Raw genomic sequence first — 18,509 nt, 5'->3', positions numbered from 1 at the left:
TAAAATACAACAAAATATAGAGTAAAAAACGATATATGAGATGAAGATTTGTAGAAAGTTTGTTCGTAATCAGATTATGTAAATTAAAGCATTGCCTACTAATAGGTAACTACATTATTTTGGTGACATTTTCCAAATAGATAGGTATTGAAACTATTAGGTATTTCCAACTGAAACATTTAGAATTACGTACCTGCGGCTTTTCAAAACTATTTAAAAAGTCACTATAATTATAAATTTGATTTTATTTCTGTCCACACATCAATAAAAACTAATATACAATATTTTTGTTTACCGATAACCTCCATATTGAACAATTATTGACAGATCATTTCAAAATTTCAACACCCAATCAGAGCCCGTATAACAACTAATACCATACTGTCGGTGTGCGCATGCGCGCGGATCAATCAAATTTTACCCTCAATCGATTCGCCGCTAAAGAAGAATATCTTCAAAAAGAGAACACGTCAACTGCGAAAATTATAGAGCGATATGTATGTCTTCGGTATAGAGAAGAGGCTAAGACAAGAGGTAGAAAAATAACTGAGAGAAGAACAAGCAGCGGTTACACCAGAAATCCAGGCAAATGAACACATTTACACCATTAGAAATAATAGAAAAAAGTATTGACTCGGGGAAAGCTCATTCTGACATTCATAGATATAAGAGCAGCGTTCGACTCTATAGAAAGAAAAAATATGGCAATGCTTGCAAAAAATAAAATACAGTACAACCTGCCATATCCGGACGGTTCTGCGCCGTCCGGATCTACCGAGAAAAGGCAGTCCTGCTGTTGGACAACGCACTAAAAGAAGAACTAAAAGATGGCGAAATAATGTATTATAGAATCTATAAAACGTGTCTATCGACGAAAGTTATTGACGGCGCTTGATTACTGGAATGTATGAAGGAGAAAACGTTTCAGAGACTGTAAAAGAAGTAGTGGTCTTGATATCCGGATCGGTCTGTCGCCACATTGATCCGGATATGGCAGGTTTGACTGTACTAATAATTTCACGGATAAAAATAACTGAAAGTATTTTCAGAGTAGTAAAAGGACGTGTACAGATGGCAGGAGAAAGATCTGAAGAATTCAATTGGAAAAGAGGTATCAAATGAAAGAACCCACCAAATACGGACAATAATAGGATACCACAGATTAAACCAGTAAAAATAGAAGCCTTTAGGGGGGAATGGGAGCCATTGGGTAATGAGAGCCAACCAGTTTTATTTAAATTACGCGCTTTGAAATACTTCCTGACACTGGCGTCACGTTACCGACAATGCAGAGAAGCAGCGACATCGTTGCAGATGTTTATTCACTGTTGTTTGATTCTTGTGTGAGCATAGTAGACTTTTTGCAGTAATCGTTATAATATACGTGGTTTACAAAATTCACGGTAAGTTGTTCCCAATATGTTTTTCTTAAAAACTATTTTATGCAAACTAAACTTAACTACCTAAAGGATAACTGCATGTGATTTGTTTTTTTAATCAGCTGGTTTTTGTAATTTTTTTCATAGGTTAAAATTGTCTAAACAAAACGGGTAATGGGAACCATTAGGCGGTTGGCTGTTGTGAGATTGCACTTTCAGTTTGCTTCTGTAGTTTATAAAATAAAATTTGAATTATGGTTTTGTTTGGAATAATTACTTGAGAATATTAATTCTGATTGGCATCCGAAATAATACCTAATCTAATCTTAATCACCGTAAAAACCTAATAACCGGTTTTTACTTAAAAAAAATCGGTTATAATTCGGGACAAAAAAACAACCGGTAAAACCGGTTATTGCGAAGTAAAAAACCGGTAGGTTTTTCCCATCCCTAGTTCAAAAATCACTAAAATTGAAATGGGAATACGCTGGACATGTAGCTATAGGAGCGATCTTAACAAATGGCACAGAACAATTCTAACCTGGAGACCATACGAACACAAAAGACCCAGAGGCAGACCTCCTATGAGATGGACAGATGATCTGAAACGAACTGCCGGGAAAAATTGGCTACAAGTAGCGTACAACAAAAAACAATGGAAAGGAAGACTTTAAGAGGCTTATGTTCAGATGTGGACGTGAATGGCTAGATGAAGAAGTGAAGTAGTTATAGTAGAAAATATGGAAGGAACTATAATATTACAAAACATGATGTTGCAAGTGCGAAAATGTAAAATAAAAGATAAAATTTATTTAAGAAAGACAATATTCAAAAGATGCAGATACGATGATAGCCAAAAGAAATACAAATGCAATGTTCAACGAGACCTAACCTCGATATTAATTCTTATAATCATATTTAGGTGTCTTAGTTTAAAAGTCATAAGTCCGATGCACCTAGCATTGAATAAATTGTACAGCTTAAACATGTATAGTTTGTTGATATGGGCGTATATTATTTGTCTTGGTAACAGCTTAAATACATTCACTAAGTTTTAATCAATTTTTATCCCTTTTTAAATGCATTGATACACATAAACTATATTATCAACAAGTAATTTTTACCAGGGCCGGATCAACCAGAAGTGCGAAGTACCCGGGCGTCAAGTCCAAGATATCCTCTCTCATTTATGTCCGGCCCATTGCAATCTTTGTATTTTAATGAAGTGTTTCCTTATAAAGTTGATAAAGCTCGTTGTATCGAATACTTTCCTTTCGAATGTGTCGAGTTTGTTCTTGGATGTTTCTTTCAGGACACATGCTTCACTGCCATGCTATCGGTCGAATTAAAGTTTTAAAGATTCTCATATTTGTATTTCGGTGGACACTTTTAGACCGAAATATATGGGAGAGGGCAAAATAAGCTCCGTTTGCCTACGTTATTCTCTTCCGTATTTCTTCATCTTCTGATCAGTCGCCATATATTTCTCCTCTCAGGTATGTAAACTTTCCAACCGTTTCAATGTCATCTTCATGTATGTTTTGTGGGAATATATTTTATTTCTTCTCGTATGTATCATTATTTTTTCTGCGTTAATTTCCAGACCTAGCCTTTTCGTTTTAAACTCTGCGTATGTTTCCTGTGCTCATGTTGATGTTCTACTCATAATATTAATATCATCGGCATAAGCGGCCAGTTGAACCGTTGTGAAGGTCAGTAGGTTTGCTCGTCCAGTTTGCATGTGCCTAACTACATACTCCAATGCCAGGTTAAACAATGTTGGGCCAGCCCATCTCCCTGCTTCAGTCCCTGTGAGATTTTGAAAAAATCTGTCCCGTGGTTTTGTATTCGTACGGTGTTAGGTCCGGTGGTTGTCTGCTATGATGTTATTTTTGGAATGGGTTCAAATAAAACACTATCAATTTAAAAACCATTTAATTCCGTAACTTCAGAAATTAGACAATACTCTATAAATCAAAAATATATTTCGATAACCAGTGAAAGTTCAGACCTACTGACGTGAGGGAGTACTTACGATAATCAGACTTTGTCACCTACCTAAATCACAGATTAAAATATTACAACGAAGTAAAATTAACAAGCTACAAAGCAGTCTATTCAAAAAATAATAAAATACTGTCATAAGTAAACTTAGTTCAAGTTCATGATTATTAGACATTTACTACAGTTGCCTACTTCGAATGTGGTGGGGAGACTTATTTGTTGCGGTAACGATCTTCGAATGTGTATTATTGTGTATGCATGTGTATTATTTGTGTTATTATTTATCTTATATATCCTAGTTTACTTTATAATTTTGTATTTGAAATTTTGGTGTTGTTTCCCATAAAAACTTATTTTGAATTATCCATGAAAAGTTATTTACCATAGTTGTATATCGTATGTATTGTAGGAGCTTAAATAAGAATATATTATATTTATAAGGTAGGTTAAAACGTTAAAATTTCATTATGTATTAACGTAATAATAATGTTGATGACATTTTAGAATGCCGGGTATAGGCTGTAGTGTGGCCAAATTTATTACCTATTATTTAAATTCTTACAATAAATTATACAACTAATTCTAATTCACATAATCCTAGCTGACCTCTATGGACGGTATATATTTATACCCCAGTTAATAGGTAAAAAAACATGAAAAAATGTTAAGCAGGGTTTTGAAGGTGCTAAACGGTAGAGGAGTGATAACTGATGATAATTCCGTGAAGACGTACAGCTAATTTTTCTTCTTCTTTTTTTTTAAACAGTTACAAAGAATGAAAAACTCAGTTTTTTGACGATAAAACGTTTTTTGTTCATTTTAGAGAAAAATGTTTCAAAGAAATATTGTAGACCTTAAAAAGTTCTTTAATTTGGTGGGACACATATTGAAATGTATAAACAATTGACCGAGATAATTGCAAAAAACCATGTTTTTTGCATCAATTTATAAATATTGATAACTTTACTTTTTGCATAATGATATATAATTTAACTACTTTAAATTATGCTATTTAATGGGCTATTTAAGTGTGCCAAATTTCAACCAGATCGACCAAATAGTTTATAAGTTATTCAATTTGTTTATCCAAGAGAGCAATTGTTTATACAACTGTTCTTGCCCTAACAGTGACTCTAGAGATATTTAGCAAATCGCAATCAGTTACTCGAGACTCTATTTTTAAGATATATTAAAAAAATTTAACATTTTATTAAAATTGTTATTAAAAAAACCGTTTGAAAAAGGCCCTACTTTTTAGGTTATAAACAATTAGAATAACTTTGACAGTTTTTATGTCACACGTTTGCATGTAGGCTCACTGAAAAGCTGATGAAAAAATACATATTAAAATAGAAAAAATAATTGTATATGACTAATATGAATCAAGTTATTATTTTTTTAATAAATCAATTTTGCCTTGTTTATAAACATTAAGAGCTGAAAATTGAACATATTGTATTTATGGGAATCTATATTTTATGATCCAGTGTATAGATTGCATAGGCAGTGAAATAATAAAAAAACTTATTATTATAACGGTATCGTTAACTGACGGTACTCGTGAAACACCACCAACGAAAGTGAAGGTGGGAACTGTTCGAGCTTCGCTTCCTTTTTTGGAAAAAAAACTGCAATAAATTATCACCTTCCATAGCTCGCGCAACCTTCTTTTTTTAACTGGGTTAGCTCAAAAAAATAATAAAAACTGTGCAAATTTCAACTTCCGGGAAAATGGGAAAATCCCGTGAAAATCAATTGATTCAATTATACTATAAAAGTTATTGAATTTTACAAGTATTTCGTAAAAATTCTTTAAATTTTATTAAACAAAGTATATTTTTTATATAAGTATAAAATAATTATAAATTAGTACAATACAATATTTATTTATTTTAATTGCAATAATTAAAAGTATATAAAAGTCCTTAATAGTTTTTAAAAAAATAATTTTTGTTTTATTATGATTTAATTGAAAGAAGCTATTAATATTTGTCTAGGTAGGCATGTAATAAGTATAAAAATAAAAAATAAAACATTGTTTATGAATTTTAATTTGATTATTCTAGTGAACAGCTACAACTTCTAAACTTCTCGGCAAGTTACAGTTAGTTCATCGTCTACAAAGTCTGACTCGACATCGTCAAGAACCACTGCAGCGCGATTGCAACATTTTTTCTCCTGTTCTTCCACTGCACACTCTGCACAGTGTGTACAAAGATCCGTACAGTTTATACCATATTTTTTACAGCCACATCTTGTCACATTCACATGCTATTTGTTTTAATATCACTTAAGGAGTCAAACAATATAAGGTGTAAATGGGTTCAAAATCCATATCAGTCTTTTTCTATCCATATTGGGTATGGGTAGCATCCAGTTTTTTACCTAACCAGTGTTGTAATTGATGATAAACGCAAATTTTTTTCCCTGTATTTCTTACAAATTGTAAAAATCGTAACTCATTTAATGCCAATATGTTATTGTGTTTTTTTATATGTAACATCAATTGCAGCAGAATACAAAGCAACAATGATATATCCGTTTTTCATGATGTCCTCCTTGTTAGCATTCTCGTCATAAAAATATTTATCAGATCTAAAAAGTTGTATCACACCCAGTAAAACTATATAAGAAGAACCCAACGTATTTTCTTATATGAGATTGTTTAAACCTATTACAACTATAATAGATAGATAGATTGTCCTTTTTCGCTTTTTTTTTTCTTTCAAAATATATGTAATTGTCCGGAACAGAGAGTTGCGTCAATATGATGATTATATCGGTATCATTACAAATTATTACAACGATCTTGTCAGGTTCATATGTATGTTCGTAAAGGAGATGTCTGCACTATTAATACGTCTGCATCTTCATCTGCTACTTTAGTTCGGTACCCAGATTTGTTGAGCTCTGCACATAAAAGTTGAATTAATTGTAAATTGTTTTAAATTGAGATTCCATTCTAAAAAATAAAACGAAGCTATTCTCACCTTCACATTCGTTGGCGGTGTTTCACGAATACCATCAGTTTAACGGGTCATGAGTAGTCGTGACTTTTTATTTTTTCACCGCATATGCAATATATGAAGTGGATCATAAAATATAGATTTTCTTAAACAACTCATTCAATTTTCAGCTCTTAATGTTTATAAACAATGGAAATATGATTTATTGAAAAAAAATTCTAACTTGATTTATATTGGTCACATAAAATTCTTCTTACAATTTTAAAGTATATTTTTTCACCAGCTTTTCAGTGAACCTACATACAAGCGTGTATCATAAAAACTGTCAAAGTTATTCCAATTGTTTATAACCTAAAAAGTAGGGTCTTTTTCAGACGGTTTTTTTAATAACAATTTTGATAAAATCTTAAAACATTTTCAATACATCTTAAAATTAAAGTCTCAAATAATCGATTGGGATTTGTAAAATATCTCTAGAGTCACTGTTAGGGCAAGAACAGTTGTTTAAACAATTGCTCTCTGGGATAAACAAATTGAATAACTCATAAACTATTTGGTCAATCTGGTTGAAATTTAGCACACTGAAATAACCCTTTAATTGGCATAATCTAAAGTAGTTAAATTAAATATCGTTGTGCAAAAAATACAGTTATTAACATTTATAAATTAGTGCAAAAATGAGAGTTTTTTACAATTATCTCGGTCAATTCTTTATATATTTTAATACTTGTCCCACCAAGTTAAAGAACTTTTTAAGATCTACAATATTTATTTGAAACATTTTTCTCTAAAATGTACAAGAAACGATTTAGTCAAAAAACTGAGTTTTTCATTCTTTGTAACTGTTTAGAAAAAAGAAGAAGAAATATTAGCTGTACGTCTTCACGGAATTATCATCATTTATCCCTCATCTATCGTTTAAAACCTTCAAAACCCTGCTTAACATTTTTACGTGAAATCGATGAATTTTTTCCCTATTAACTGGTGTATTAATAGTTAATCCAGTATTGATGAAAATTCAGTATAGTATAAGCGACAAATTTTCAGTGTAGAATGGAGATTGAACTCTTAGATTTCAGTAAATCTTGCATTAACCGTTGGATAAACGTGAACAAACGGTCCTGATTAGTTTTAAGTACCGAGGCAACCAAATATCAACAGTTTTCCATAATTAGGTATTATAATCTACTAAACATCTTTATTTTACAACTATCTTTACTATTTTCCATACATCAAAGACATGAAAATACCGATTAATCATATTACGATTCAAATTACTGTACTCTCGTGACGTAATCGCGTGGTTAATGTTCATTGGTTAGTCGGAGTAGACAACCCTTGTAAATGTAACCTTAATTCAAGTTTGTCAACTTTGTACAAATTTTAGAGATCAAGAGTTGATGTTTATGTTTGTAAATTTACCGCAATCATAAATAAAAATGATTCATTTGATATAATTGCATTATCATATAGACTCTATTAACGATAGCTTCAAGAAAATAAGGAGGACAATTTTTATTTTACATACAGCTAAACTAAATCTAACACGTCGGTCAATAAGTCCCGGGCCTGACCATGAGATGGCGACTCTAATGAATTTTCTATTTGTCATTTCCGTAGTCATAACCTTCAAAATCATACTGTCAAAATGTTCGTGTCAAAACAATGGATTCAAAGCAATTTCGTGTATTGATTTATCACTCTTATTTGATGGGAAAAAATACCGTCCAAACTGCAAACTGAGCCTAAAACTTTTTGAGCCAATCCTCAAAAAGTGTTACCGGGACTCTGCTACATCGATTACAATCGTTATACGATGGTTTGCTTAATTCAAAGGCGGTCGTACCGACACCAATGATGCTGAGCGCTCCGGAAGGCCAAATGATGCAGTTATTCCCGAAAACATGGCAAAATGCTGAAAATTATTATGGAAAACCGCAAAGTAAAGTTGCAAGAGATAGCTTTAGGTATGAGAAAGTTGTTTTGCAAATGGGTGCTGAGTTTTCTCACACCAGAGCAAAAACAGCAACGAATTTATGAATCTCGGCGCTGTTTGGACATGTTAAATCGGAATAAGCCGAAGTTTTTGCGTCGGTATATCACAATGGATAAAACATGGATCCATCACTTTATTCCGGAATAAAATCAGCGTGTATAGAACCCCGAGAAGTCTGCCCAAAACGACCAAAGATGCAACAAACCGCCAGAATGGTTATGGCCTCTGTATTTTGGGACCAAGTTGGTCGTTACCTCTCACCTGAGAACTACGTGCATCTTTCGAGAAAGGATGAAATACATCCACATGGTTCTCAATAATCTTAATACATCGATTTAATGTCGCTTGTAACAATGTAATTTAGAGGTTTTCACACCTAATGAAGTGGCTAGTTCCAAATACTTGTACACCGGACGTTCACACTGATGATGGTCAGTTTAGACCGAAAACCTTTTGTTTTATAATTTTCCACTACCTTGTGGATAAATTTAAAGAGTTTTTAATAAATTCATACATACCTACATACAACAGAAGTGTTTACTTCATTCTACGTTGTCTTACCGAAGGTATACAGCCAACTAAAGAGTTTACTCTTTTTAAAATATTGATATTTTTTGGACACTATAAATTTTTTAGTCAATTTACAATAATAGTAGACAAATAACTACATATTCTACCACTACAATTAATAAGATAATCAATACTAGAGAAAAAGATATTTAAGCATCAACTCTTGACCTAATAACAGTTCAGACAAAATATTTAGTGCCAAAAGCAATAATCTTTCACATACATAATAGATACATTCATTATTATTATTTCATAGTGAAATAATTATCATTTCCCAATATCTGCCATAGAAGATATAATAAAGTGAAAATTAAGTAAATCATTACTGTTTACTTTTAAAGTTCTAAAATGCGTTATTGTCTGAACACTTACGAACAACATTTGACATCTACGCACAAAAATATGTGAATTTGAAAATCTTTTTTAAACTCCAACGTTTGACTTCTGACACATACGATGATATAATTTAACTTATGAGCGTAAGCGCAAAATTTCGGGCCAACGCTTTTTACATGCATTAATTTTTTTCGAATCCTGAAAAAACTAATGAAAGTTTTTGAAAAATTTAAACGCAGAATGAAAGATTACATTATTACCGAGGGCAGAAAGTCCCTTAGAATAAATAAAAAGTTTCTTTTAAATGAGATATTTGAAATTAAGAATCCCACTAAATTTTCTCTTTTATTTTCACCCCTGTAACTTAATAAAATAAACATTATCGAGGTTTTCAGGGACTTTCGGCCCTCAGTAATAATTTAATCTTTTATTCTGCGTTTTAATTTTTCAAAATTCATTTTCTCAGGAGTCGAAAAAAATGAATGTATTTAAACAGCAGTGACCCTAAATTTTGCGCCTATGCTCTTAAAGTTTGTCCAGGTTGACTGACCATTTGAGTTTGTACTAATGACCTTTGAAACAATAGTGTCTCACATATCTCCATCATCTCAGCAAAATGATATCTTAGGTATATGCAAGATACTTATGTTTTTCGGTTTCTTAAATTTTATAAACTGTTATAAAATTTACACGAATAGATTCGTCCCTAAATTACAATAATTTCGTATCATTGCGCTACCTATGAATTTTGATTAATAACTATCGTATTCTGTCGTAAAACTGTCATATTCATAAATACTATTAGTCTAGTCGCTAATGAAAACAGCTTAACCCACCGTGAGCTAAGCCAATTAGAGGAACTTTGGTGCGACTGACCAAATTTTACCTACTTTATTATCTATGAGATAAGATTAAGCCTCTGCCTTAATACCCGCAGAAACCTTTATGAACTGCCGATCCGCAAAATCTCTTTTCTGATTCAACTCACGTACATACCTATTTGATTTTTTGAGATTTTTATATCAATTTACGCCTTATTAATAAAAATTCAGAGTTGGCGCAACGGTATGAAATTATTGTAATATCGAGACGAATCTATTCGTGTAAATTTTAATGGATTTGAGTTACATTACATTTTCCATAAGACGTATACGATGTCTTTTCGTCTTTGTCGCACAAACCGATAATTTCGTTAAAATCGCTCTCCATATTTACAATTTGCGTTACTCGTTGCAGATACCGACAGTACTGTACCTTAGCATGGTATGTACCTCTGGCCATTCATGTGGTGCCATCTTGTAAGCTGTATAGGAATCTACATTCTATTCTACCTACCAACGTATAGGGTATAGAGAACATTACATGAAAAATAATCAGTATTTCTTAAAGAGTAAGTTAAATTAAAGTTCATTAGATCTCCAGAAAAACGGAAGATCTGACTGCAATGTAAATACCAGTGGTGTCATTCATGCCTAGCCATTCATGTGGTGCCATCTTGTAAGCTGTTTAGGAATCTACATTATATTCTACCTACCAACGTATAGGGTATAGAGAACATTACATGAAAAATAATCAGTATTTCTTAAGGGAAAAGGAAAAGTTAGATTAAAGTTAAATTAGATCTCCAGAAAAACGGAGGATCTGACAGCAATGTAAATACCAGCATAATATCTGTCGCATCACAAGACCCTTACACACTAAAATCTATAAAAATCGTGCAAGCCATTTCCGAGATAACTGAGGCTATCCATACATAAAACTCTGTATACTCGCACTTTTTTATTGCTGCATAAAAATAATCAGTATTTCTTGAGGGAAAAAGAAAAGTTAAATTAGATCTCCGCAAAAACGGAGGATCTGACAGCAATGTAAATACCAGCATATCTGTCGCATCACAAGACCCTTACACACTAAAATCTATAAAAATCGTTCAAGCCATTTCCGAGATAACTGAGGCTATCCATACATAAAACTCTGTATACTCGCACTTTTTTATTGCTGCACTATGTCTAGAATTTAAGTACAGTTCTATATGTCCCAAGCTGTTGGGACATAGAAGATGATCTTGTACCCCTGGGACATAAGTTACCAACAAAGGGAAAACAAGGACGTCCCAAGGTATGGTACCTTAAGAGGCAACAGTAGCGATCAACAGTTGGCAACAAACGCGGTCCAAGATTGCGGCTGTAATTTTAAATATTTTGTCGAGATATTTGGCTCACATATTCGTAATATAATAAAGAATGGCGGTACAAAACCCAATTTGAGAAATATGTTAGTATGTGGAAATTACCCTATAACTAAATAAAATATTGCAAAAAGGAGCCTGTACCGCCATTAAGAAGAACATAAAAATAAACTTTCTTCAAATAAACTTTTTTATCCCATGCCTAGATTTTGTGTCATATTGGACCTAGTAAAATTTTTTATCTCTAACAAGAAATCGAACATATTATAACTAAATAACTGATTAGTCAACATAGAGAAAGTCTCGCTGTCATTTTGACAAACCTGCGCCAGATTTCTGTTCTGTTATCTGTATAGGGATTACGAACATTCTACGGCGCTACGGTAAAACATGGCGGATACGATTCGTATCGAGTGTTCGTAATCCCTATGCAGATAACAGAAATCTGACGCAGGTTTGTCAAAATGATAGTGACACTTTCTCTATGTTGATTAATCAGTTATTTAGTTATAAGTTCGATTTCTTGTTAGAGATAAAAATTTTTACTAGGTTCAATATGACACAAAATCTAGGCATGGGATAAAAAAGTTTATTTGAAGAAAGTTTATTTTTTTGTTCTTCTTAATGGCGGTACAGGCTTCTTTTTGCAATATTTTATTTAGTTATAGAGTAATTTCCACATACTAACATATTTCTCAAATTGGGCTCTGTACCGCCATTCTTTATTATATTACGAATATGTGTGCCAAACATCTCGACAAAATATTCAAAATTACAGCCGCAATCTTGGACCGCGTTTGTTGCTACCTGTTGATCGCTACTGTTGCCTCTTAACAATTTTTATTTTAAAGATAGGCCCCTACCCTCACTCACCCCTGATTTGGCGATTGCCAAAAAACGTATACAGTACTGTTGACCAAATTAATTAGTATTTGACATGCGCACAAAGATCGGTTAGACTGTAGAATTTAGTACAGCTCCCGCAACGAAGCATGGCCGATGACAAACGCTGTCGTCGGTCATACACCCACCTAAGATTTATGCAGACAGGATTTCTCTCCCGGCCATGGTTCGGTAGGGAGCTGTATTTATAATAAATTTTTTGTTAATCGGATCATCTCATATACTAGCGATTAGTCGCAGCGTTATTGTATATCACAGCTTTAAATAATTTATTCACGTGAATCTATTATATGAATGATCATTGCTCTCATATAGAGCTGCTCGTACATAAAATTGTCACACGATTTAACAAAAATTGACAGTGTATATCACAGACTCATAGTTGGCTATCAGAGATCGTCCAAAGTCATGACGATGTTAAAAGTGGGTTGAATCAAAGCATATGTCACTGAAACGGATTAGGTTGTTACAGTTTATTAATGGAAAATAAAGCTTCAGTTATACGTAAGAATATTAAATAAGATCTGCAGTTATACAAAATCATAATACAAGGTGTTTCATTAATAATTGCCCATATAGTAACTGGAGAAACATTAGCACAAAATACGAAGATTTAACCTAAAATACTTAAATAAAATGTGGTTCCTTACTGAGTTACAGGGTGTTTTATCTAAAAATTTAAAAACTATTTTTGCTCAGCATTTTAAAACTATTCGGCGTATCCTTTTCATACTGGGCACTGGGTATAGTTACTGTACAAACTACTAAATTATGTTATTTATTTGGATTCTATATACTTTCTATGAAAATAATATACTCTTCATTCGTAGCGATAAAGTCATTAGCTTTCGAGATCTTTGAAGTTAAAAATGAAACGACACGGTTATTTTGATTAATGTATTATGTGGTTTAATTTGAATTTCAAATATCTCGAAAACTAATAATTTTATCGTTCCGAATGAAGAGTATATTATTTACATAAAAAGTATTGGCAAATAAAAAAAAATTACACTAAATTAGCAATTTCGTCAGTGGCGTAGAACTTGGGAAGGGCCAACCAGCCACTATCCCCTGTCGTAGGCCTCTGATAGTAGCTAGAAACGTTTATTTATCTTAATTTAGTAGGGTGTACAGTACCTACACTTTCTGTTAAGTATGATAAGAATACGCCAGATAGTTTTAAAGTACTGGGTACAAATAATTTTTAAATTTTAATCGTATGAATCATATTATATCATAAATTAATCAAAATAACTGTACCGTTCCATATTTAACTTCAAATATCTCGAAAACTAATGACTTTATAGTTACCAATGAAGAGTATATTATTTGGGTAGAAAGTATTGGAGAATCTAAAAATGGCACTAAAATAGTAATTCCTCCAGTGGCGAAGAATTTGAGAAGGATCAACCATTCACTATCCCTATCGTACGCCTCTGGTAGTAGCTAGAAACGTTTGTTTATAATTTAGTAGGGTATATAGTAGTCGCACTTTCTGCCACGTATAAAAAGGATACGTCGAATAGTTTTAAAATGCTGAGCAAAAATAGTTTTTAAATTTTTAGATAAAACACCCTGGAACTCAGTAAGGAACCACATTTTATTTAGGTATTTTGGGTTAAATCTTCGTATTTTGTGTTTTCTCCAGTTACTATATGGACAATTATTAATGAAACACCCTGTATATAAATATCACAATTATCAAGATTTGGACTAAAGTGGGTTCAGTTTTAAATAAGGTATAAATTGACGCATACGCTTATATTTTTTGAACACCACTGTAGAAAATTTCATTTGGCTTTACCGATTATAGACCAACTACAACCAACTTCAAGGTAGTTGGTAATTGCAGGGGTGGGCTTATTTCAGCTGACGTCCTCGAAAACGACGTATTCGCGAATTCCACGGCTCTCCCGTTTTCAACGTGCGTTACCGGGTAACACGGCCGGTTGGATATAAGTCAACTTTGGATGATGACAGATTCGAAGGACCAAATATCATTTTGCAGCAGAACGGTGTTCCTGGGCATTTTTTTCTAGAAGTTCACTAAACGAGAATGTTTTCTGGGTAGATCGGTAGAGGTGGAAATGAAATGTGGCCTCCAAGATTGCCAGACATTACTCCTATGGATTTTTCAATCTGCAGCATGCTTAAGAGTCGAGTTTTTGCGGATAGGATCGAAAACCGAAAACGAATAAGACCGAAAATCGATTTATAAATATAATACATGAAATCGATTGAAACCTGAGTTATATTTTGTAAGTTACTGTCCCTAAAGAGCAGGAATAGGATGTATACTTTAGGTTAAAAAATTAATAACTTATCACATGATTGATATATTACATTTCTGAAAAAATTGTTCATTGTTAATATTTTTATTCAAGTGGAACTTTATATCCGATAATAAACTGTTTATTCCGAAACTTACTGCCATTGCAGGATATTATTTCAGTAACGAATTAATAATGCATTATACTAATACACTGTTAACTAGAATATTCAGAAATTAGAAGCATTAATTTAAAAGTTTTCAATAAACACGTTTTCTTTTTTTTTTTTTCAAATTCACACATATACATAAATTTGTAAAACACCGTGAATTATATGTAGTAAGAAATATTTAAATTGCAGTTTTTTAAAGAAACTGTCTTATTGGGGCGATATATTAAATCAAAATTCAGTAAAATTCATTTATGCTCTCAATCTATGGGATGGCTCATATTACTGTTACTGAATAAGTTCCAGGATTATTGTAAATTAGTCCTACCATGTACATCTTTAGGAGCCAGTTGCTGACCCCATAGAAGAGAACTGTTGATACCGTTATTAGATATGTATACATGTATATCGCAACATGAGTCATCATAACGTCCAAAATCGAGTATTGTGCTATATTCAGTACAACAATATTTTTATAGACAAAACTTTTCGAACAGTGAAAACTATGGTTGCTATAGCTGCAAGAAATACACAAAAACTGATCAAAATTGTCATTTTGGAAGTTACTGACCCTTGTAATCACACAGTACCATAAGTAGATAAGACGTAGGGTCATACGAGCACATGACAGCTGACATAGGGCAACTAGTCTATGGCACAAAACAAACGATAGCCAAATATGTCAAAGTTAGGAAAATGGCTTTCCTTGTCTACCAAAGATAAATGCCATGGAATACTAGAACCGTGGGTGCAAACTTTGCTAAACGCTTGGTATGTTTTTCCGTCGTCGGTAAAGAAGATTCCATGCTTACCTTGTTTGTACTCAGTATATCACAATATAACATACTATTGAAAAAAGATCAAAAATTGCAAAAACAATCGCTTATATGACAAAATGACCAACAAAACACTATTAGATGTACGAAAAGACATTAAGTTCCAGAACTTTTTTAATTTCTGGTTTTAAAGTTTTCTGGGTTGAAAACAATCTCGTTCGTTCTGAACACATTTATGTAACCTATCTGGGTTTTTGAGATTTTTAATTAAATTATACCTACTACTAAAGAGTTTTTTTACTTCGATGTTAGAGTTTTTTAACTACATGGTATACAGCCAAGTCCCGTCATTTCCCGTTTTAATTTAGAAAACAATCTTCTCCTCATTCATTGAACCCTTGTCAGAGCGTGTTGACACTACAAAGACTCAAAACAACATAGAGTTCAAATTTTCCAGGAACCAATTGTATTTGTTATCTTCAAACCCTGAGAAATTTGCATGAAACTTGCGAAAGAAGAGACCAGGGCTGTGACAGAGTGGACACTTGGTGCAGTACCTTTACTTTACCACCTCATTGTACATTGTTCAATTCCAAGTTCCCTATAAGTCCTCCTATTCACCAGATCTAACATCTGTGGACTTCCCTTTTTTTCTAACTCATGGGATCTTTGAACAGACACAAATTTGACTAGACTAAAAATGGTAAAGAAAAATCGCTCCAGTAGCTTAACAACATTCAGCAATAAGATCCTGTGTTTACAGGAGCAAATAGTGGCAGTGACCATTATACCCCAGAATTAAAAATAGCAAACATTTCATTAAAGGATGACGTTGAAAGATATTTTGTTTTCTTGTCCACTTTTGTGACTGATAACCCTAACACAAAGGCTTCTTGTGAACTAAATTTGTGAGAGAGCCATACGATCTCCCAGGACTATTTCAGCAGTGCAAAAGCGTTTCAAGAAGTATAACTGTTTCCAAGGAGAGTTCTTTGAAGTAAACATTGTAGAATTATTTATAATGTTTTAAGTATTATAAAAAGGAAAGAATTCCTCTCATTGGCTGACCTGATGATGGACTGATTAGTCCGAAAACGTTTGTTTTGTACTAGTGATGTACCCACTTTAAGTCCAACTTCGATCTTTTTTAGAAAAAAATTTTAATAAATTATATACCATCTACCTACAAGAGAAGATTTTTACTTCCTTAGTAATTTTTTTAAGTATTACTCCTGTAACTTTTTTCATCCCTAAATGTAACGGAATAAGAAAGTACAGTAATCATTAAACGACATGGAGAGGAATAGAAAATGTATACCGATAAAAACAACAAAATTGTCATTGCAATGTTAATGTTAATGTTGTTGTTGTTAATGTTAGCAGACACGGAATTCAATTTTAAATTAAATTAACAGTGAAAATACAGTTAAATAGACAATGACGTTTGTTCACTTCCGTAACACATTGCGTGCCACGCTTTAATCGAGATAATAGTCTCCGGGGCCATTGATGTCAGTGGCAATACAGTGTATATCAAAAATGCGCGACGTGGCCCTGGCAAAATATCTGATTATCTCATATACACTCACCAGCACAAAAAACGGGCACCCTAAAAAATGGCCCATTTTTAATGACTTGTATTTCCTAAACCTGATATCACATTTAAGTAATTTTTTTAATATGTTATAGCCTTATTCTTTAACACTATCGCTGTAATAATATTGTTGCTAGACAGGTACATTGTCATTGTATACAGGGTGTACGAATCAAACTGTGTTTTTTTCTCAAACTTTGGAACACCCTGTGGAATGTTCTAGCTTTTATAAAATACTGAAATTAAAACCCAACTATAGCATCAGGTTTTCTTAACATTCTGTTTTTTGATTCATTCGCTTATGTTGAATAATAAAAAAGTTAGGCACTTTAACAACTACCCCTGTTTTTCGTCAATACAGGGTGTTTTTAAATAAGTACGGCAAACTTTAAGGGGTAATTCTGCATGATAAAATAATGACAGTTTGCTTTATAAACGTATGCCCGCAAATGCTTCGTTTCCGAGATATGGGGTGTTGAAATTGTTCTTACAAACTGACGATTTATTTATTGCTCTAAAACGGTTTGTGATATGCAAATGAAATTTGGTAGATTTTAAGAGGTAGTTATTGCGCATTTTTTGGCATGCAATTAAGAATTTTATATTCACCATTGGCGTGCATACGGGTATAAACATTTTAGATATATCCCGTATGCACGCCAATGGTGAATATAAAGTTCAAAATTGTATGAAAAAAAATGCGCAATAACTACCTCTTAAAATCTACCAAATTTCATTTGCATATCACAAACCGTTTTAGAGCAATAAATAAATCGTCAGTTTGTAAGAACAATTTTAACACCCCCTATATCGGAAACGAAGCATTTGCGGGCATACGTTTATAAAGCAAACTGTCATTATTTTATCATGCAGAATTACCCCCTAGAGTTTGCCGTACTTATTTAAACACACCCTGTATTGACGAAAAACAGGGGTAGTTGTTAAAGTGCCTAACTTTTTTATTATCCAACATAAGCGAATGAATCAAAAAACAGAATGTTAAGAAAACCTGAGGCTATAGTTGGGTTTTAATTTCAGTATTTTATAAAAGCTAGAACATTCCACAGGGTGTTCCAACGTTTGAGAAAAAAAAAACAGTTTGATTCGTACACCCTGTATACAATGACAATGTACCTGTCTAGCAACAATATTATTACAGCAATATTGATAAAGAATATGGCTATAACATATTAAAAAATTACTTTAATCCGATATTAGGTTTATTAAATACAAGTCATTAAAAATGATCCATTTTTTGGGGCGCCCGTTTTTTGTACCGGTGAGTGTATAAGCAATGCGGTACGCAGTGTGTTAATAATTCTCTAAAGAGAAGAAAAAGTTGGATCATTATGTCATGC

The sequence above is a fragment of the Diabrotica virgifera genome, chromosome 2 (genome assembly GCF_917563875.1).
Source record: "Diabrotica virgifera virgifera chromosome 2, PGI_DIABVI_V3a".
NCBI classification, from domain to species: Eukaryota; Metazoa; Arthropoda; class Insecta; order Coleoptera; family Chrysomelidae; genus Diabrotica; species Diabrotica virgifera.
Note: the sequence above shows the minus strand (reverse complement) of the source record.